The sequence below is a fragment of the Bison bison genome, unplaced genomic scaffold (genome assembly GCF_000754665.1).
Source record: "Bison bison bison isolate TAMUID 2011002044 unplaced genomic scaffold, Bison_UMD1.0 scf7180017846569, whole genome shotgun sequence".
Classification (NCBI taxonomy): Eukaryota; Metazoa; Chordata; class Mammalia; order Artiodactyla; family Bovidae; genus Bison; species Bison bison.
In genome coordinates this window covers 944,277-965,818 of record NW_011477142.1, presented here as the reverse complement: position 1 = coordinate 965,818, position 21,542 = coordinate 944,277, and the positions used below count along the sequence as shown (strand labels likewise).

At 41.8% G+C, this 21,542-nt stretch overlaps 1 protein-coding gene across 2 annotated transcripts in view; it reads left to right on the top strand.

Annotated features, from left to right (window-relative positions):
• The window catches only part of ROR1 (receptor tyrosine kinase-like orphan receptor 1), a 205,345-nt gene that overhangs the window by 83,126 nt on the left and 100,677 nt on the right, over window positions 1–21,542 (top strand). Inside the window, exon 1 of one of the 2 annotated variants that reach the window (XM_010840192.1) lies at window positions 7,044–7,181. The exons of the other annotated variant lie outside the window; for it this stretch is intronic. The gene's annotated coding sequence lies outside the window, so the exon portion shown is untranslated. Of the gene's footprint in view, window positions 1–7,043; window positions 7,182–21,542 lie in introns of those variants that run through there. 2 annotated transcript variants of the gene reach the window in all.

Sequence of the window (21,542 nt, the reverse complement as noted above, 5' to 3'; positions counted from 1 at the left end):
GTCTCATTCACAACATGCATTCTCATACCTGACCAGTTAGGTTGCGTGTGTACATGGTCATTCGGTCATGTCCAGCTCTTTGCAACCCCATGGACTCTAGCCTGCCAGGCTTCTCTGTTGTGGTATTTTCTAAGCAAGAATACAGGAGTGAGTTGCCATTTCCTACCCCAGGGGATCTTCCCCAACCAGGGATCGAATCTGCATCTCTTGGACTAGTTAGGTTACGGTACGCTTTTCCTTTCCTTGGAGCTGCAAGTTTAACATGTTCACATCCATTGCAACATCAATGAAAAATATAAATCATTCTGCCATTTTTTATTTTTGTTTTTCATTATTGAGTATTTGGCAAGCATTCATTCTATTTCAAGGAAATGTGTAGTCAGAGTCAACAGCAAAGTATATCTTTGTTAAACTCTTCCATAATTCTGTCAACAAGCACTGGCAATGAACACAAGATCATGACATTGATTACCTTTGATTTCTTTCACCATTTCTGTAAACTGGCAATGATTCCATTTGCATGTATATATGAAACAATTTTAATAACTGTATGCATGGCGCTTTCATAGTGTCTGCTTAATAAAACTGAACACAAATATTTTCAATATGTATTATACAGAACTAAGCAATAAAGAAACTATCAGTCTTGTTTTAAGATTCCACTGTCTAGATTTTTGCCCTAACAGTTGGAATACCATTCATTGTGATAGAAACTAATTTTTTCATACCTAGGTGAAATTATTTGACGAATGTAAAAGATTAAAATCTACTCCAGGAGTTCCATTTTATGTGCTATGAATTGACATTTTCTTTGTGAATTTGGAAGTCATTTAAAGTAAAATACACCCAAAGTATTAATTGGCCAATTTCTTGTGTAACTTTCATCTCATCTAAAACAAAATATAAGTTCCTACAATTTTTCAAATTATGAATCAGTTGGTCTTTGACTTTGTTAAAGAAGTTTTACATTTTACAGTCTATCTATAACTAAAACAATAATTTCTATTACCATCTCTCCATCTCAAAGCAGTTTTACACTAGGTCTAAGTAACACATTCAGATTTGGTTAAAGTGTTTAAAAAAAAAACAAAACCTTTATTTGTACAGCATTTAACTCTGATTTCAGATGACCCATTTCATTGACTGTTGATAGGGACAAATTTTTAAATCAAAATCACTGTGTATTTGCTGAAAATGCATCATCAATATTGTCTACTTTATTATCTTTAACTCAGCACAATAAACAAACAACTTTTTGTTTGACTCTGCCCAACTGACATTCATCATGAAATTTGCAGCATAGTTTATTGTAGTCTCATTTTCCTATCACTGTTCTGATCTTAGTACTCTCTTCTAAATTGCTTCTAATTTCTCCATCCGTAGTATGCCATTTTGGAAAAGGAAATGGCAACCCACTCTAGTATTCTTGCCTGTGAATCCCAGGGACAGAGGAGCCTGGTGGGCTGCCGTCTGTGGGGTTGTACAGAGTCGGACATGACTGAAGCGACTTAGCAGCAGCAGCAGCAGCATGCCCTTTGGTCCATCTAGTCAGAGCTATGGTTTTCTAGTAGTCATGTATGGATGTGAGTTGGACCATAAAGAAAGCTGAGCACCAAAGAATTGATGCTTTTAAACTGTGGTGTTGGAGAAGATTCTTGAGAGTCCCTTGGACTGCAAGTAGATCAAACCAGTCAATCCTAAAGGAAATCAGTCCTGAATATTCATTGGAAGGACTGATGCTGAAGCTGAAGCTCCAAAACTTTGGCCACATGATATGAAGAACTGACTCATTTGAAAAGACCCTGATGGTGGGAAAGTTTGAAGGCAGGAGGAAAAGGGGATGATGGAGGATGAGATGGTTGGATGGCATCACAGACTCTATGGACATGAGTTTGAGCAAGCTCCGGGATATGGTGATGGACAAGGAGGCCTGGCGGGCTGTAGTCCATGAGATCGCAAAGTCAGACATGATTGAGCAACTGAACTGAACTGAGTGTGCCATCATTTTAAATTTCAAAGTTCATCCATAGTTATTTTTAGCTAGAAAAGTTAACTAACTCTGTAATAATGAAAATAATAGTATTTCAATTTAATTACCAAATATGATTTACATAGGTTTCACCATAATTCATGCTGTATGTATAAAATACTCAAATAAGCACAAAGAAATGTTACCTGGTGTACAGAAAAGAATCACTGAATTTAATCAGTGATTTATGATCAGTGATTATATAATCAGTGATTTATAATCAGTGATGTAAATCAGTCTATTTATACCTTACAGATTGGTGATGTGTTAACATGTAAAGTTGGAAGCAATGCACTTGCTTGGTATGTGAAGTATAGTAAAATCTTAGGTGATACAGCAATTAAAGTAAAATGTAGTCCTACCAGAACAATAAAGTTGATTTTAGCAGAAAAGTATTTTATACTACTTCAGTTTTTAATTTAAATTAACTAAAATTGAAAAAAAAATCATTTTCTCAATGAATTAGCCACCAAATAAATGTTCAGTGGACATATGTGTTTTGTGGCCACCATATTCGACAGCACAGCTCTAGAATCTATTAGATCGTCAACTCAGTGGCAGCAGCAATCTTGCTCACCTGTTCACGCTTTATTCCCAGTGCACAGTAGGGGCTGAGTAATTGTTCCATTAAAATGAAATAATGCATTTAGCACAGTATCTGGCACTTAGTAGGCCTTTATTGAAGTGCTAATTGGATGATGTGCCATCTGCTCATTCATTTGCCAGTGACCTGAACCCAGGCAGCCACGGCCCCTCAGTGAGTCCACTCTGACCCAGAAGGACAATGAACAATCACATCATGGCCTCATGCCAAACACTCCTGAAAGCACCATCTCACTAGTGTTGTCCAGCCTATTTCATTGAATTCAGGAAAAATAAATTAAGTCAAGATTTGTAACCCTGATAAAGCACTCTAATGATTAGAGCACAGGGAGGAGATTTGATACTTGGGGACAAAATGAGAAGCATTCTGTTAAACTTGGAGACTGGATGATGTTCTAGCTTTGGTGTTGGGCAGGTATGTGAGGCATCTTCCAGCACAGTGCTCCACCCCAATCCTCAGTACATCCCCTCTCCATTTTGTTTGAGAGAGACTTTCCTTGGTAAAAAATACTACAGAACTCACTCCTTCTGCAGAATAGTATTTGTTTGAATCGGTTTTCTGTGTTGGGCTAAAAATAGAAATTCAAAAATGGAGCGGCAGTTGGACAGGATTTCAAAGCCACATTCAACAGGCTATGTTTCCTCCTGGAGTTAAAAAAAAAAAAAATTATATACGTAAATGACTGTTTGGGTGATCATCCTGATTAAAGAGAGAGGGAAAATTACATAGAGAAACACTGTGAAGTTGCAAAGTAAAATGTTATTCTTTTAGATTAGGGTTAATTGTGAAACAGTCCACGAGGCTGGCAGGCGGATCCTGCAGAGGGTCAGGACAATGGGAGGAGGCAGCTCCCACATCTGCAGCCAGCAAGGGGCGAGGGGACCATGGCTGTGAGTGGGTCCCTGGCTCAGCTTCCAAATGGCTATGGGTACCTGGCTCTTCTGGGGAATCTTCCTTGCTTTTATGATGATGACAACAATGACAATGATAATGATGGCAAAATATATGTAACATAAAATTTACCACTCTAACTATTTTTAGGTGGACAGTTCGGTGGCACTTAGTATAGTCGCTGCTACAATTGTTGTACAGTCATCACTTCTACATAATTGCAAAACATTTTCATCACCGCAAAGGGAAACTCTGTACCCATTAAGCAGTCACTCCCCATCCCCCAAGCCCCGCCCTCAGCCTCTGACAACCGCTAATCTGCTTTCTGTCTCCCTGAGTTTGCCTCTTCTGGACATTTTATATAAATGGAATCATGCAGGATATAGTCTTTTGTGTCTGGCTTCTTTCACTGAAGCATGTTTTCAAGGTTCCTCCATGCTGTAGCCTGCATCTTCCTTGTATTTTGATGGCCTTAGGTGAATACCTGGCATGAAACAAGAGGCCTGGCATAGGAACTGTACAGACCTGGGTTTGGATCCCAGGCTGGTTTCTTAAACTACAAAATTAAAATGTTGGAGGTGTCCACCTCAGAGTCTTTGGGAAGGTTCCCTTGCTAATATTGCTAATTTAGCAAATATTAATGGGGCAACCACTGCGTGCCAGGCCAAGGCTTTGGGAATGCATTGACAGACAGCACCAGGCAAATTCTTTGCCCTTATGGACCTTGATTCTAGTGGGAATCAAGACACTAAAGAACAAACACAGACAACAAACAGGTACAAATAGGAAGAATATTGGGCAGTGTGTAATTTGGGGGTAGGGGTAGGAAAGGGGCTGCCTTCATAGCTTGGTGAGCAGAAGTTTCTCCCCAAGGAGTTGACATTTGAACTGACAAGTGAAGAAGGAAACGAGCCAGCCTTTTGAAGAGCTGGGAGAAGAGAGACTGTTCTAAGCAAAAGAACAACTCGAGCAAAGTTCCTGAAGTGGGAGGGGGTTTGGCACAATCACAGAATGGAAAGTAGGCCAAGGTGGCTGAAACTGGGCGAGCAGGGCTGGAAGGAGCGGCATGAGGTTGGAAAGATAAGCAGGTGTGATGTGGACATCTAAAGCCAAGAGTGGTGGAAGCCGTGGGGAGGCTTTAGCTGAAGGAATGTCCTTTTCTAATGTATAGACAAGAACCCTGGCAGCTGTGTGGAGGCTGCATGAACAGAAGCCAGAAGGCTAGGAAGGAGGCTGTTGTATTAGTCCCAGTGGGGAAAAAATAGGTGGTTTGGTGACTTAGTCTAAGATGGGAGTAGGTAAGTTGCAAAGAATTAAGATCTGAGATGGCCTGGAGAGGAGGCAAGTATAATAGCTTATGTTCAATAAATAGAAGTAAACAGAACATATGAAATCAAATGAGAAAATACATGTAAAATACCAAAAATTGCCTAAGGACAGAGCTGGTATTTAACTCATGCCCCCTCTTCCATCCCACCTTCACAGCCCCTGTGCACGTACTCATAAACCTTGGGCTTTGATAAAGCATATTATTAGTCTCATCCTCACCCAGATTTTTCCATCATCAGGGATGAGTGGGGACTACAGGGAGAGGGACATGGATATGTCTCTGATTTTCGTGGGAAAATCATCTTTGTGTTCTCTACCCTTGGCACTTGATTAATATCTGAACAGTAAATGAATGAGTCATGGACACTCCAATGCAGCCTGGCTCAGAGTATAAAACTTCTGGGGCTGCAGAATAACCTGTGAGGTTTTCTCTTCTGTAAAAATGGTGATCATAACAGCATCTACTCAAAGGATTGTGCGGATTAAGTGTGATAATGTGTGTGACTCATTTCGCACAGCGCCTGGCAGGTAATAAGCCCTCAATGGAAGTTTGCTATTATTCCAGTTAATAGGGGTCTGCTTTCTGTGGCTTCTTCTTTAGGGTCGTAAAAGATAGATGGCCCAGGGAGACTCCTTTTGGGGCCCTGGATTAAGTGGGGGAATATGGATACATCTCTAGAGAAGAGGGGCTCCAGTTCAGGAGCCTGACTGTGCCCCTATTTTCAGCATCCCAGGGGACATGAAAGTGGAATTAATAAAGTGCCTTAGGTTTACCGCCTGATTTCCTGCAGATTGTCTACCAGATGAGACAGAAGGGATTGCAAATGCAAATGGAAAGTGGGATATTGCACGCTGGGGCCAATATAAATATATTTTGGGGGGAGGGCAGAACAAAGGCCTGAGGGCCTGATGTTGACAGAAACCATTTTACTGTTAATATATTACTTCATCCTAATAAAAATGATAGTTCCCCCAGGCCTGCCAGAGAATGGGAGGGCTAGAATATCTATACCTACACATGCCAGGAACCTTAAGGGATAGGAGGGGCAACCTGCACGTGACTCTGATCCATCCCCCTGCAGTAACCCTCCTGGCATGTTTGTGGGAGGGTGCTCAGCAAATGGTGTCCACCTTGGAGTCAGAAGTCTGGGTCCCAGCTCTGCCAGGCCCCAGCTGCAGCCAAGAACTCAACTGGGAGCCACAGTTCTCTCTGATTAAATTCAGAAAACAAATGAACCCCCACAGAGTAGTTGTGATGAATAAACAACTACTTATTCATTTGCGGATGAGTAAGGTCCACAGAATTTAAAAGGAGCACTCAATTAAAAAGAGCCTCTGCGCCAAACTCACCTTCTCTGTGTGTCCACCTCCCTCCACCACAGGAAGCGTGCAATTCCTGGCTCCAGCTCCAGCCTCCTCCTCCCTCCCTTCCCCCACTCCGTTTAGTTCACCTCCTCTCTGTAAATCTGTTTTATTTCATTAAGCCCACTGCAAAATGTGTAGAGGTTGCTGGGCTAAGAAAGCGGAAGGCCAGGGCAACCTCTAAGGAAATATTGGCCACTTGGGGTCCTTATACTTGTGCAGCCAACCAGAATATGCCAGCTACTCCTCTGCCTGCCCCTTTATTTTCCCCATTTCCTCCATCATAAATGAAGGCAGGAGGTTTTGATGTCATGAGGGGAACCTCCGTGAGTGGAAATTCTTAGGCAGTAAGTTGAGAATCTCTTCAGTTTTAAGAACACTCAGGCCCCAGAAGTGGATGTGATGAAGCTCCCCAGTTTGCCACGCTGCACCTTTCATTTTCTTCCCCTGAAAGTTTCCACTGGAAATTCCCCAGCTTTGGTTTGAGCGCTTGGTTCTGTAATCTTGGAGACATTCAGCATACACCCCACAATTAAGACTTTGCAACTCCACACAGCCTTTCTTAAGAGAAAGTTAGAGTCAATTAGATCATTTGAAGATGGATTAGCCTGCCGTCTGCACAATATTAAGAAAAATCACGTTGGCAAATGACAGGGCCTCTTTGAAGAGCTCTAAAGGAAAGCCACTAATGAGCTCTACACGGGGTTTCCCCCCTGTTCCCGAAGGGTTAACACAATTTGTGGGAAAGGAAGAAAATCCCCTGTGGTATTAAAATGCTGTGTCAGAGATTTGTAAGCTCTCCTTTGTAGCTCTGCCCCTAGGCCTGGCTCACTTCAGTTGAGATCAGGTTAATAAGAGCTCTGTCGCTGCCTGGCAGTTCCTAATGGGGTTACAGTCTGGTGCCTGACCAGAGAAGAACCGTTATTATTATTGGTATTAAAGGACTCAGGAATTTGATACAATAAGGTAAGGGACATTTGTTGTTCTTGCTTGCCCAGTATCCATTCATCCTTTCTGACAAGAGCAGCTTGCTATTCCTTTGGGGAATACTGTTTAATGTCCACTCTCAGTCTGCATGGAGCTGGTCCAATTCCCAAGCTAGAATGACCACATGCCCAAGCCAGCTAAGTTGGTGTTTTGGAGAATTCAACCATGCACCAAGCCACAGGACTTGTCAGTTACATGAGCCCATAAACACCTCTTCCCTCTACCCTAACTTTTTTTTGCTTTCAGCTTCTCCAGGTGGAGTTTTCTGTTATTTGCAGCTAAGAATTCTGAGTAATACAAATATTAAAGGAGCTTGTACTATACTAGGCATTCTAAAAGGATAGCAAAGAAGCATATATAAAGTTATCTTACTCTTAGGAACCACCAACTTCAAAGAGTCAAGTCTTAGGTATATCAACTAAAGGATTGAACACTATGCAGCATAATTAAATTACAGAAAATATGTTCTGTGGGAAGTCGAGAGGCAGAAATTGGTGTGGGTATGTGGGCTTCCTGGCAGAGGTTGAACTTGAGCTAGGTCCTAAAGGATAGAGAGGATTAGTTGAGACCCAGAAAATGTGGTGCCCTGCAGGAGGCCCTGGGAGAACTCAGAAGCAAGATCCTTTGCGGGCAAGAAAAGAAAAGTGGATTCTAACATGTAGTGAGGGCAGATACCAGAGGACTTGGAATCGCAGGATGGAAAGTCTGAACTTACCCAGATAGTTCTGTTGTAGGGAAGATCCACACTTGTTTGCTGCTGCTGCTGCTGCATCACTTTAGTTGTGTCTGACTCTCTGCGACCCCATAAACGGCAGCCCACCAGGCTTCCCGTCCCTGGGATTCTCCAGGCAAGAACACTGGAGTGGGTTGCCATTTCCTTCTCCAATGCATGAAAGTGAAAAGTGAAAGTGAAGTCGCTCAGTCGCGTCCTACTCTAGCGACCCATGGACTGCAGCCCACCAGGCTCCTCCATCCATGGGATTTTCTAGGCAAAATACTGGAGTGGGGTGCCATTGTTTGGGCTTCCAGTTTAGGCAGGTATATAGTATCATATAAGCAATATATGCATTCCTGCAATAAAGTCATAACTTCCTAATAGGGGTTAAAAGTATCTGCTTCTGACAGTTAACCACAGTGCAATCTTAGGCAAGTTACTTTAACTTCTCTCAGCCTGTTTTCTCATCCTATCAAAATGTATCTTGATAGAAGCTTCCTCATAGAAATTTTTGGTAAGGATGAAATGAGATTATTGATGCTTTATTGCACACCTGGCACATAATACACAGTAAATGATATTAAGACCTTTGAATCATTTTCCCCATTTATCTTTCACAATTGCAATAGCCATGCAATGGCATGTGATTGCAATAGACATGTATGTACAATTGCTTTCATTTTTTAAACACTTAACATTGTACCTTAAATATTTTCCGAACAGTGACTTGATCTCCCTATCTCTCGTCACTAATGTATATGTTCTCCTGACTAAAATCAGTCATTTCTAAATAATGTTGCACTTCACATCCTTAACACATGTGGCTCTTTGTAAAGGTTTAGGTCTCAATCTACTGATTCACTGTTTCTTTAAGCTCAGACTATGATTCTGTCTACACCTTTTCAGAAAGTGTTAAGTCACACCCAAGTTAGCAAAGACCTTTTATAAATTGTGGATTATGCTGGCTTGATGGGCTGCCACCAGAAGCTATGATTGTCATTATTTTTCCATCAGTGAATTCCCTGTGGTGTGATATTCCATGCCTCATCTTTAAGCAGATTTTATTTTGGGTCTGAGTGTCAGCTCAGTTTCTCTGTCCTTCTTGCTGACAGAGCAAGAGGAATACTGGCATCTTTTAGCTGGGAGTTGTTACCCTGGTCTCTCTGAGTCTTGTTTCTTGGAGGCAGATGGACTCTGTGGCAGAACAATTTGAGTCTGTCTGTCTGTTGCAAATCAAAGCCTTAACCCCTTATTTGGGTCCCAGTAAGAATTTCCTAAAGTACTTTGAAATCAGACCCTTCTACTTACACCTGGAGTCACCAGTCAGCCCTGCCCACAGATCCCTGGGCTGATGGACACACAAAACTAAGGGCAAAGGTGAGCTTTGCATTTCTTCCCCAAGTCCTAAAATTCCTTTGAAATCTTTATGATCTGTACCTTCAGGGATCATGCAAATAGCTTGAGGAAATCCTAAAATTGTGTTTTCTCCAGATAAGCATTTAGGTCAAAGGAAAGACCTTTGCGTGCCTTCACAATGGACAGAACTTTGCCTGAGTTTAGAAAAGTCCACCAAGAAGAAAAATGGCATTCAGCATGTATGCAGTACATTGAGAAACAGTTTTCAAAGGATAAGCAAGAGAGAACAATTCTCTAGAGTAGTGACAGCATCCTGGAAGTCTCAGACCCCACAGACACTTGGGATAAATGGTAAAAGTCTAAGAACTATTTATGAAATTTCAAAACTCCCATTGATAACTGCATATTATTATTATTATCATTTTATTTTTCAACAGTACAGGATCACTAATACCAGAAATTTGTTTCAAATTGTATCAACTAAATGAAAAAATATTTGCATTCTTATTATGCTAATTAGAGGATTTAATTGACAGTGGTGTTTTAATATATTTACTGAATATGTTATATTTTAATAAGTTTGGTTAATTATTTTTTAAGTTTACAAAGATGCTTATTTTAGTAAAAATAAGGGGAACAATTACTTTTACCTAATTAGCTCCAATACTTTGGCCACCTCATGCAAAGAGTTGCCTCATTGGAAAAGACCCTGATGCCGGGAGGGATTGGGGGCAAGAGGAGAAGGGGACGATAGAGGATGAGATGGCCGGATGGCATCACCCACTCGATGGACGTGAGTTTGAGTGAACTGCGGGAGATGGTGATGGACAGGGAGGCCTGGCGTGCTGTGATTCATGGGGTCGCAAATAGTCGGACACAACTGAGCGACTGACCTGAACTGAACTGAATTAGCTGTTAGTTAATTGAGATTATTTAAAAAGCTGTGTGACTTTGGACAAATTGATTGACTATGAATAAGATCTTTTATAAGGTATGTGGTCCTGAACAAGTTACTTAAACTATCTGAGCCTCATTTTTCTCCTTTATAAAAAAAAAGTAATAGACTCTCCGCATAGGGTTGCTATAAGGAATAAAAGACAATACGCAAAGAGTAGTACAGCAACAAAGTACCTGGCACACTGTAAGGGTTCAATATGTAAGTATTTTCCTGTAAAAACTGTAAATATGTATATTTGACAACAATATGTAAAGCTTAGGTCTTAGGGGGAAGGTGGATGTGAAATTTAAGGATTCTTACGGTGGTGAAAAAGTTAGCAAACAGCCTTTTCGCTCTGACTGGGGTTGGCTACTTAAATAAAACAGTTAGCAACACCATGATGAGAATGAAATGTCCACTAAAATTCATCTCCACTTGGTAGCTACCAGGCAGCATTCCTTTGAGCGCTTTCACACCTGGCATAACATACCTCTCTCCCTGTGTGTTGGTGGCTGACATTACCCCAGTTCCTGAAGGCAGAGGTGGAGCTGAATGCTGTGTCTGGGAAGAGAGAAGCTGACAGGCAAGTCCTCTGATCCTCGCCCAGGGGCCTGCTCTGAGGGGTGGCATCAATACTGCTTTTGTTCCACCTTCAGCGGCTGGCTCACAGTTGAACCTAGAGAGGCTGGCTGTTACGGCTAACCTGATCCACCAAGGACAGACGGCAGCGGCCAGGACCAAAAGTTCATTCCGCCTCCAGGATCCGGCATGGTGGTTCTCCCTACTGAGGAACCAGTCTCAGGGAATGCTGACTCTCTTTTTGGCATTCAAACCCATTCCAGATTTCATGGATGTAAACTGGAGGTTTGAAATGTAATATCACTGTTGAAAAGGCCAGAACCATCAGCACAGAACGGGTATACCCTTGTTAATTGTAAAACATAATAATTTCCTTGTACTCATGCAGGTGAATTGTCATTCACTCATTCATCAAATATTAATTGAATTCCTACTAAGTACTAGGCATTAGGCTCAGTGTTTGGGACATAGAGGTGAAAAAATGGTGTCCCTGCCCTTATATTTGTGAACTAGTGGAGAAATTGTCACCTGCTTAGACAAACACGAGGTAATGTTCTAGAGATGGTAAGGGACCCCCTGAGAAAAGGAAATGGAGTCTGCCTAAGAGGCTAAGAATAATAATAACTGCAATTTATCAAGCATTTGTCCTGTGTCCGTCACTACACCAACACTTGGTGTATATTATTTTATTTAATTCTTTAAACGCACCTATAAAACTGATTATCTGGTGGTCTGATGATCTTTCTACCTCTTTAGGGAAGGTCATGCAAAGCAGATGACCTCTGAGGGTCTTAAAAAATTGCTGACTGGACAAGGGGAGAGATTGTTCCAGGCACAGAAAACAAATTGGTCCGTCTGGAGACCTTATTATTTTATTTAATTCTTTAAACGCACCTATAAAACTGATTATCTGGTGGTCTGATGATCTTTCTACCTCTTTAGGGAAGGTCATGCAAAGCAGATGACCTCTGAGGGTCTTAAAAAATTGCTGACTGGACAAGGGGAGAGATTGTTCCAGGCACAGAAAACAAATTGGTCCGTCTGGAGACCTTATTATTTTATTTAATTCTTTAAACGCACCTATAAAACTGATTATCTGGTGGTCTGATGATCTTTCTACCTCTTTAGGGAAGGTCATGCAAAGCAGATGACCTCTGAGGGTCTTAAAAAATTGCTGACTGGACAAGGGGAGAGATTGTTCCAGGCACAGAAAACAAATTGGTCCGTCTGGAGACCTTTAGATCCCCGGTATGTGTGGAGCACAGAGAGTATACGGGGAGTATTCAGATGTAAGGGTGTTGATTGTAGTGAAGTAAGAAGTAAATGAGATAAGGCTTCAGATATGGATGGCTCTTAGCAGAACTAAGATGTGGAGGAAGGAGACTCAGTACTGTGGTGCTCTAGTCAGGGAGGAATGGCTGCCTTTGTTGGTTGGGTTGAGATGGAGAGTCTACTCCTATAGGTAGGCTGTGAGAAGGGGAGAATGAGAGGGAAAAACTGAAAAACAGAATAGGAAGAATGATGAATGGAAACAGGTCTTCATCCTCCTCAGATTAGAGGAAAGATAAGAAGAGACCTCAAGACATAGCTAAGTTTGTGAGAATAAATCTGGGAGGGAGGACACAGACAGGAGGAGGCAGGAGGAAAAGACATGATCTTGAGAGTTGTATGTGTCTGCTGCCTGCTCTGTCTGTGAGGTTAGAGAGAAGTCTTCTGAGGGGGATGAGGGGTAAAGGAGTATGTTAGGGCCTTGATGACAGAAGTGAGGGTTCAGAGTCATTGTTACATGCAATTACAAGATGCTAATGAGAGCCCTCTGGATCTTGAAGAAGCAATCAGTGTTCAAAGGAGGAAGAAGAGAGTGACTGGTGGGGAGATGGCTGATAGCATGTGAAAAACTCTTGAATGTATTGGGATGGTTGAGTGGAGTGGAGAAGAGATGCTGTAGAAAAGACTTCATAGGTGACTTCAGCATCTACTTTCAGACATCTAAATGAGGGAGTGGATTTATGCCAAGAAATGGTCATTACTCAGAGGCAGATTGTAGCTCCAACATAAAAACTGATAAGTAGGCAGTGTTCTCCAATGACGGAATAATCTACCTTGTGAAAGGTTCTAATCATCTGTCAAGGATCTTACACAGGAAATATGGTAAGCTTAATTAAACAGCCTCTTAAATCCTTTCAATACTAAGATTTTATGGTTCTGTAACAAGTAAAATATTAAAATAGAGGGTAGCCAGTTTCAACATTCTTGCAGGTTGTCCTGCTTTTTGAGCATGAAAACTTTGATTGTGATGTTCAATAGGGTTTACGGAGTTCAGTCATTGTAGAAACAATCTTGGAATTTTTGTTAACTTCGGTAGGATTTTTGTCAAGACTAGCAGAAACCACGCTCTAGAGAAGACCCTTACCTGGCGTGACTAAAGGAGGACCTGTTTTTATCTGGTTTGAAGTCCTATTCTCAAAAGATGCTTTGTACATCTTCCATGTCAAAGAACTTTCTTTTCATTTGCACTTCCCGCCGCCCCCCGCCCCCATCAGGATCAGCTGCTTTCTTTTTTGGAAACCATTAGTCTATCTCCGTGATTCTTAATAGGGCTGATCTTGACCTTCAGAAGACATGGACATTGTCCGGAGGCAGTTTTGATTGTCGTGCCTGGAGAGGGGTGCCCGTGGCATCTGGTGGGTAGAGTGCAGGAATGCTGCTAAACCACCACAATGCACGGAACAGCCCCCACAATAAAGAATTACCCAGCTCAAAATGTCAGTAGTGCTGAGGCTGAGAAAACCTGGTCTATTTTTAAATCTTCTAAATCACTTGCTTTCATCACATTCTGTAAAAACCCTAGATGCCTGCTTTTATTTTCTAATATAAGAATTGTTGCATGGCTGAATGCTCTGTCTCTGTGAACTGCACGCTCCACCCATTCCTTTCTTCATGTTGTAGCCATAAGAGGGACATTTTTAGCTCTCTTTGGCTAGAAAAGTCATTTTTGATGGGGCTCCAAACAATAAACAGATCTCTCCCTGAATAAAGGCAGTGATGCCATAACTTTCGGGTACCAGAATTGGATATCTCCTCACGGCAACAGCTCTGTGCCAAGGGTATGGATGGAGGAAAAGCTACAGATACAGCTGCATGGCACCACTTAACTTTAACTAAGGGCTCATATCCTTTTTAAAAGACTGGGTATTAGAGCTTAGCCATGAAGGACCCCTGCCGATTTTCTAAGCCCAGACAAGACCAGGACATTAATACTGATGCAAATGTGACTTCAGCACAAGTACACACTAAGAATATAGTACTTGACTAGGTCACTCCTAATCTTCTAATTATCAGATAGGCCCCATACAACTCATGCTACCTATACCTACACATCTGAATCCCAAATCACGCCACAGTTTTCAGGGTATTAGATGATAAGTTATCCCTTTGTAGATTCCAGGCCTTCTACCCACTGAAGAATCCTAGGACAGCATCCTTTCATGACCCTACAGGAGTAGCCTGAGCCCAACAGAAACAAATCAGGGCTGATATTTTGGTTTTCACCCCTTACCTTTTACAGGCTGGATGGCCTTGGGGAAATCATTCAGATTCCTAGAAGCTACATTTTCTTATCACTGAAATGAAGATATCTACCTTCCCATTTCTGGAACTCCATTCTGAGAAAATACTCTTTAATTTGGATGAGACTTTACATACAGAGTGATTTATTGCTTTTTTGTTTAACATTAGACCTCATCATGATAGATTCATTGCAACACATCTACAGAATGAAACGTGCCAATGAAAAAAATAATATGTGTGAGGAGTTTTATTGACTAAGAAAATGCTTGTGCTCTAATGTCAAGAAGCAGAAACAAGATACAGCATTCACATAAACACACATAGATCTCAACTATATAAAATAAGTAAAGAAAAAAGTCTGAAAGGAAACCAAGCTAGTACCAAAAGTTTATACTTAGTTTTTTGTTAGTACATATATAACATTTAATAGAATAATGCTAGGGTATGCATTTTTTTTTCTTTCCTTTTGAAAGCAGAGTATATAACACTTGAGTATGAGAAACATTGATTTAGTTCTGGACAAAACTGGGGCTGGAGATAAAAATTTTGGAGTCATGGGCATTTCGGTAGAGATTGATCAATGGATAAAATCATCTAGGATGAGCCTGTTGTGTGAGAGGAGACAAAAGTTAAAGACTGAATCCTGGGAAATCACAACATTTAAGGAGTGAGTGAGAAAGACAAGCCAGGGGAAAAAATAAGCAACTTTAATCAGTATACAATAATAATTTTTATGGATTAAAATAGTGGCATTGAAAAGAAAGATGGAATGATAGAGCTGAGAACTATTTTAAAAGAAGTATATTCCAAATTGCATATAAGTGATAAGGGTATTGGAAAAGCCAAAGATCACTTGACATTATCTAGTTTGGAAGATGAAAGAAGGCTGATACCAAAGCAGAGATGGGATCCTTTAAAATGGAAGCATATATTGTGGGAGAGAAGGAAGGAAAAGCTTAGTTTTGCATGGATTATGTCTGAGATTTCCTTTTGAGAGAGAGCCTGCTGTAAGAAAGGCACTTAGCTGACAGCCTCCAGCTGCAGCACCTTGGGGATCAGCCATAGCAGGCAAGCAGGTCACACTCTCCCCAGGCAGCTCAGAATCAACCAGTGACTAATCTCCAAAGGGATAAAAGAGCTGAGCCTTTCTGTCCCACATTGGCCCCTCTGATGGGTAGTCAGTGCCCTGGGGCGCTCCACTGGCTGGCCCAGGCTCCGCTGCACCTCCATCTGGTTCTCTTCCTTCCCAGTCCTCCTTCCTTCCCCTTCTTGTTTCTCAGATTCTAGGACTATATTTTACTCTTCCCCCACTTTTCATCCACAAACATCACCCCCTAATAAATCTCTTGTTCTTTTAACTCCATCTTAGCATTTGCTTCCCGAAGACTGGAACTGACTCAGGTGGTGGTTGTATATCCACATGCAAATATGTTGAAGGGAAAACAGGACGAGCCTTAAAGACAACCAGGATTGAGAGAGAACTGAATTCCAAGGGCCTTCCCAACATCACAATCAGAGGGAGGAGTGGAGGACCAAGGTTTGAGCCCTAAGTGACGCTTATCATTGGAAGGGGGTAGAGGAGAAAGGAAATTCATTATGGGAGGAGGAAAGTTACTGGCAATTTAGAAGGGAAACCAGGTAAGCACAAGATTGTAGAAACCATGGAGGACAGAGAGAGCTTTTGGGGAGTAGGCGATAAACAGATCAAATTTTTCAAAGGAAAATCTGAATGGGGTCTAAGATCTTACATTTAGAGACTGAAATTATGGTTGACATTGAGAGATTGCTTCAGGGAAAGAATGGTGCCTTATGTACGGTAATCAACAATAAACACCGGCAATGCCTGATGGTCTAGTGGTTAGGATTCTGGGCTTTCACTGCCATGGCCTCAGTTCAATCCCTGGTGGAGGAACTGGGATCCCCCAAGCTTTGTGTTGTGCTCAAAATAAAAAGAAAGACAAAAGGAAGGAAGGAAAGAAAAAAAGGAAGATGGAAAGAAGGAAGGAAGAAAGAGAAAGAAAAGCTGCTGGAGGTAATGATTTACAATGTTTGTGAATGAAAGGAGAGAAATTGGGCTAAGAGAGAAGTAAGATGACCATTTCTGGAAGAGATCTTTGAAGATGCTAAGGAGAAAAAACAACCATTGTGGGGTTAAAATCCTAGAGGTAGTGGGAAGAGAAAAGCTACTCAGGCCAGGTGGTTAGATGTCAACAGGGAGAGAGAAACCTCTTCCCTGGAACTTGGAGGGAAGAACAAGAACATGGTTGGAATGACACAGAGAAGGATGAGAATAATGGGTGAGAAAGAGGAACTTCTTACTCATATTTTCCAGTAACTAAAATGACCAGGAAAGCCTTTGAAATTAAGAGGATGGGTTGAGAAACTATTTAATGATGAGGGGAAGGTCAGGAATAGCTAATGTGCAAACTCAATAATTTATCCCTTAAGAAATGTGATAGGGTGAAGGAAATTGTTTTGTTTTGTTTTGTTTCTTTCTGGCTGTGCCACACTGTCTGTGGGATCTTAGTTCCCCAACTAGAGATCCTAACCACTGGAGCGCCAGGGAATTCCCAGAGGAAATTTGTGCCTTAAATACATGAAGTTGGGTGTCTGTAAAAATACTGAACCAAAGGACTGTGACTCTAATTAGCAAGAAAGGACAAATAAATACTGACATTTCTCTTAGAGTTTGAGTGTTCCCAGCTAGGAGGTAACCTGAGTGTTCAGGGAAAGGATCTTAAACTGTGAGATCTACTACTGTAATTATCAACATGCTTAGGAAAAGGAGCTAGTGTGTAGGGATACATTTGCTGTGTTTGGATGGTATTGTATTTATTCATCATTACAATGGATGATAAAGATGATGAGAATAACAGAGAATCACCATGTTCTATGTGAGACCTGATAAGATCAAACAAGAAGTTTTGGTCTCCTGAGCAAAAGCTGTATATCATCAGTCTGGATATACATAGTATTTAAGCTTTATAGCTTTATCCTGGTCCCTGAACTCTTTTGGCTATAAAGGAAACCTTTATTATTGACATTCCTGTTGTTGTTGTCCAGTCGCCTAGTCGTGTCCTACTCCTTGCAACCCCATGGACTGCAGCACACCAGGCTTCCCTGTCCTTCACTATCTCCCGGAGTTTGCTCAAATTCCGGTCCATTGAGTTGGTGATGCTATCTAACCATCTCATCCCCTGCCACCCTCTTCTTCTGTTGCCTTCAGTCATCCCCACCATAAGGTCTTTTTCTCTTCACATCAGGTGGCCAAAGTATTGGAGCTTCAGCATCAGTGTTTCCAATGAATATTCAGGGTTGATTTCCTTTAGGATTGATTGGTTTGATCTCCTTGCAGTCCAAGACTCTCAAGAGCCTTCTCCAGTTTGAAAGCATTCATTCTTTAGCACTTAGCCTTCATTATGGTCTAACTCTTACATCTATACATGACTACTGGACTATCAGTTCAGTTCAGTTGCTCAGTCGTGTCTGACTCTTTGCAACCCATGAATTGCAGCACGCCAGGCCTCCCTGTCCATCACCAACTCCTGTTCACCCAAACCCATGTCCATCGAGTCGGTGATGCCATCCAGCCATCTCATCCTCTGTCACAGCTTTGACTATACTGACCTTTGTTGGTAAACTGATGTCTTTGCTTTCTAATATGCTGTCAAGGTTTGTCATAGATTTCCTTCCAAGGAGCAAGCAGGGGGAAAAGTCACTATTGTTAAGTATGAAAGTACCTGCATGCGTGCTCAGTCACTCAGTTGTGTCCGACTCTGCGACCCCATGGACTGTATGTAGCCCACCAGGCTCCTCTGTCCATGGATTTCCCAGGCAAGAATACTAAAGTGGGTTGCCATTTCCTTCTCCAGGGGATCTTCCTGGACCAGGGATAGAACATAAATCTCCTGCGTTGGCAGGTGGATTCTTTACCACTGAGCCACCTGAGAAGCCCCAAAATAATTTTCCTATTGAAATAATTGTTTCAATCATCTAACATCTGCAAACTTGTAATATCTTAGAACATGACTGTACATTTAGAGCAGATCCCAGAACAGTAGCCTGAAATCATCTGAATATCAGCATCTGCAGCAACTCTTGTTAGTATGATGAGCCAGATGGGCTCTAAGAGCCAGTCCATGGAGAAGCCTTTACACTGTTCTTATGAAAAGTACTAACTGCAGTACAAAGAAATGAGCCAGGCATGCCAGTTTCTCAAAAGCTGCCAACTGGTGTGTCTGCAAGGATGACTTACGCTTGCTAATTACCCCCCAAAGCCCTGCAACACGACAAAGCTCTTTATTCGCCTGACTCTGAAGCTGCGCTTGGAGACACCTTGAGAAGGTCCAGTGATGGGCCAGCTTTTGCCACGTAGTGGGCTGTGCAGGTGCTGCCTCTTGGCTTCCAAGCCTGTTTCAGTCTCAGCCTGGCGGAGTTTGCAGGAATGTCATGTGAAGAGATTTATAGTACTTTCTGATTCCACCCAACTCCAAATCACTATATGAATAATATTTCTTATAGTATACAAGTCAGTCTGTGAGCTGTCTCAGCCAAAATCAACGGAATGAGCAAGCTTAAGGAAATACTTTCTTTTCCCTTTTAAAGAAATTGTTTTGCTGAAGTTTTACAAACCTCATAAAAATTAAGGGTTCATTTGAATCTGGGAAAAAAGACTTGCTTTATCTAGGCTCCTTTGCCAAAAGTATTTAAATGAGCACATGGTGGATGTTAAAGCGCCAAAGAAATAGTATCGATTATGCATTCCCAACTTCCCTGACTCTCCAGAGCCCTTAAAACACAGCATTTTCGTCTAGGTGTTAATGGGATGCTGCAGCAAGGAAGGCAACTTCAGGTAGTGTTGTAACATGGGGGCTCATGGGCTGGGTGCTCTGGAACCCACTTAGGGCTCCTGACTGCTGTCCTATTCAAAGCTGACAATGGCACCCATTGTTATAAGCAAGCGTCCATCACGAAAGAGCTGCCATTACGGAGTGGAGCCCAGGTTTCCATATTCCCAACATGGCCAGAGGTTTCATTCCTCGAGAATGTGTTTATTCAGCCTAGTAAAAACATTAAAAAGGGGAATAAATCTCTGCCGACCCCAAAATGCTTTTCACCACAGCTGTAAACCATAAAACATTTAGAAAGGTAAGCCGGACCAAAGATAATATAGTTCCCCCAAGCAGTATGGACCTGGAGGTGGCCCTTGCAAAGACAGCTGCAATGCACAGGACTCCCCTGCAAAATCATTAAGAGAAGGACAGGCTCTATAAGGTGTTAAATTATTAGTAGTAGATTTTTTTTTTCTCTTTTTAGAGGGGGAGGGCAATAATAAAAACCATGTGCTCAGCAGCCTGCTTGGCTATATAAAATAGAGAGGCCTGTGACTTTAAGTGTTGTAAAAGGGGTTAATTGTCGATTTCTGAATGTGGCAAGTTTATTGATCTTGTTAACAGCAACGAAGCATGTGCCATTGGTTACCATGGAGGGAAAGAAAAACAGCCTTCCATCCTGTTATTCCATGGACACCCTTCCTGATCTTGGAGCCCAAGTTAAAGGACGTCATGGTAAATGCAGCATTAAAATTGCTTATTTTGCACTTACCTGAATTTGTGCCCCATCCTTATGGTTCCAGTTCCTCCTTGCACGTGTGCTCAGTTGCTAAGTCGTATCCGACTCTTTGATGCCCCATGGAGTGTAGCCCACCAGGCTCCTCTCTCCATGGGATTTCCCAGACAAGAATACTGGAGTGGATTGCTATTTCTTCTCCAGGGCACCATCCCAACCCAGGGATAGAATCTGCATCTCCTGTATTGACAGGCAGATTTTTTTTACCACTGAGCCACCTAGGAAGTTCCCCTATTCCTCCTTACAATTACATTTTTATGGCCAATTTTGAGGTGCCTGCTGTGGATCAGTGCCTTTCACAGAAAATGTGTATTTATCTGTGTAACAAATCCATGCAGTGGACAGGGATTAGATAGCCATTTTACAGATGAGGCAACTGAGGTTCAGAGAGGCTAAGAAAGTTCTCTAGTGGTACAGAGTTTTTGAGCAGGTCCCAACCAAGTCTTTGTATTCCAAGTCCAGAGCTTTTCCACTAATTATGCAAACAATTCATTGGTCTATTCACTCCAGTAGACATTTATTGACCACCCATTGAGAGCCAGAAGCTGGTCTACATTCTGTGGATAGGAAAATGGATAAAGCTGACAGCATCTGTGCCGTTGCAGATCTATATTTTAGAAACCATTATCCCAGCTTTCAAGACCCACCCTCTGTTCTAAACTACTTTCACATACACAGTCATCCTCTGTAATCTGATACTTTATTTTGCTCTTGAGTATTGTTTTGTTGCTATTTTGTTTGTGTGTGTGTGTGTGTGTGTGTGTGTTCCCTTTGGCTCCCTCCAGCTAGACAATAAGTCCCCTGAGGGCAGCACTATTATCTAATGCTTCTCCTTTTCACACTCCATCCTGCACAACCCTCTAGATAAAGGGCATCTGGCTGGTTCTCTGCTGCAGAAAAGCTTCGTTGGTCTCATGTTAATATCATTTAAGGTTTGTTTCAGGCTTAACTATTGCCACTTCGATGACTGAACTTTGCTAAATATTATACCTACACCGTCTCATTAATGCTGTAACAGCTATACGTACCATTTTCAACTGAGGAAATTGTGGCTTATGGAGACTAAGAAAGTTGCTCAAGTTTTCATTGTCAGTAAGAAGCAGAGCTGGGATGCTGGTATTGCTCTGACTCAGAAGTCCAATTTCTTTCCACCATGTACTAGGGCCTGCCTGAGCCATGAGAGAATCTTTGCCCACCTGAAACAGAGAAAACGTCAAAACACTCTTTTTTATGATATGCAGAATTTAAAATAGGATGAATTTAAAACTTGGTCACTTTAAGGCTACCAGACATTCATTCATCCAGATACAAAAATCATTTTGTATCTTGGCTCCCTTCCCTACTGTCTATTTTGTGATTCTCTTAAAATGTCATCTACGTTCAGGTGCTCTAATGGAATGCAATGGAGTGGGTGACTGAAGCAACAGGAACTTATATCTCACGGTGTAAAGTTTGGAAGTCCAAGATCAGGGTGCTAGCACGATCGGGTTCTTGGTGAGGTCTGTCCTCCTGGCTATGTCTTTATGCCGTGTGCTTGAGTCGCTTCAGTGGTGTC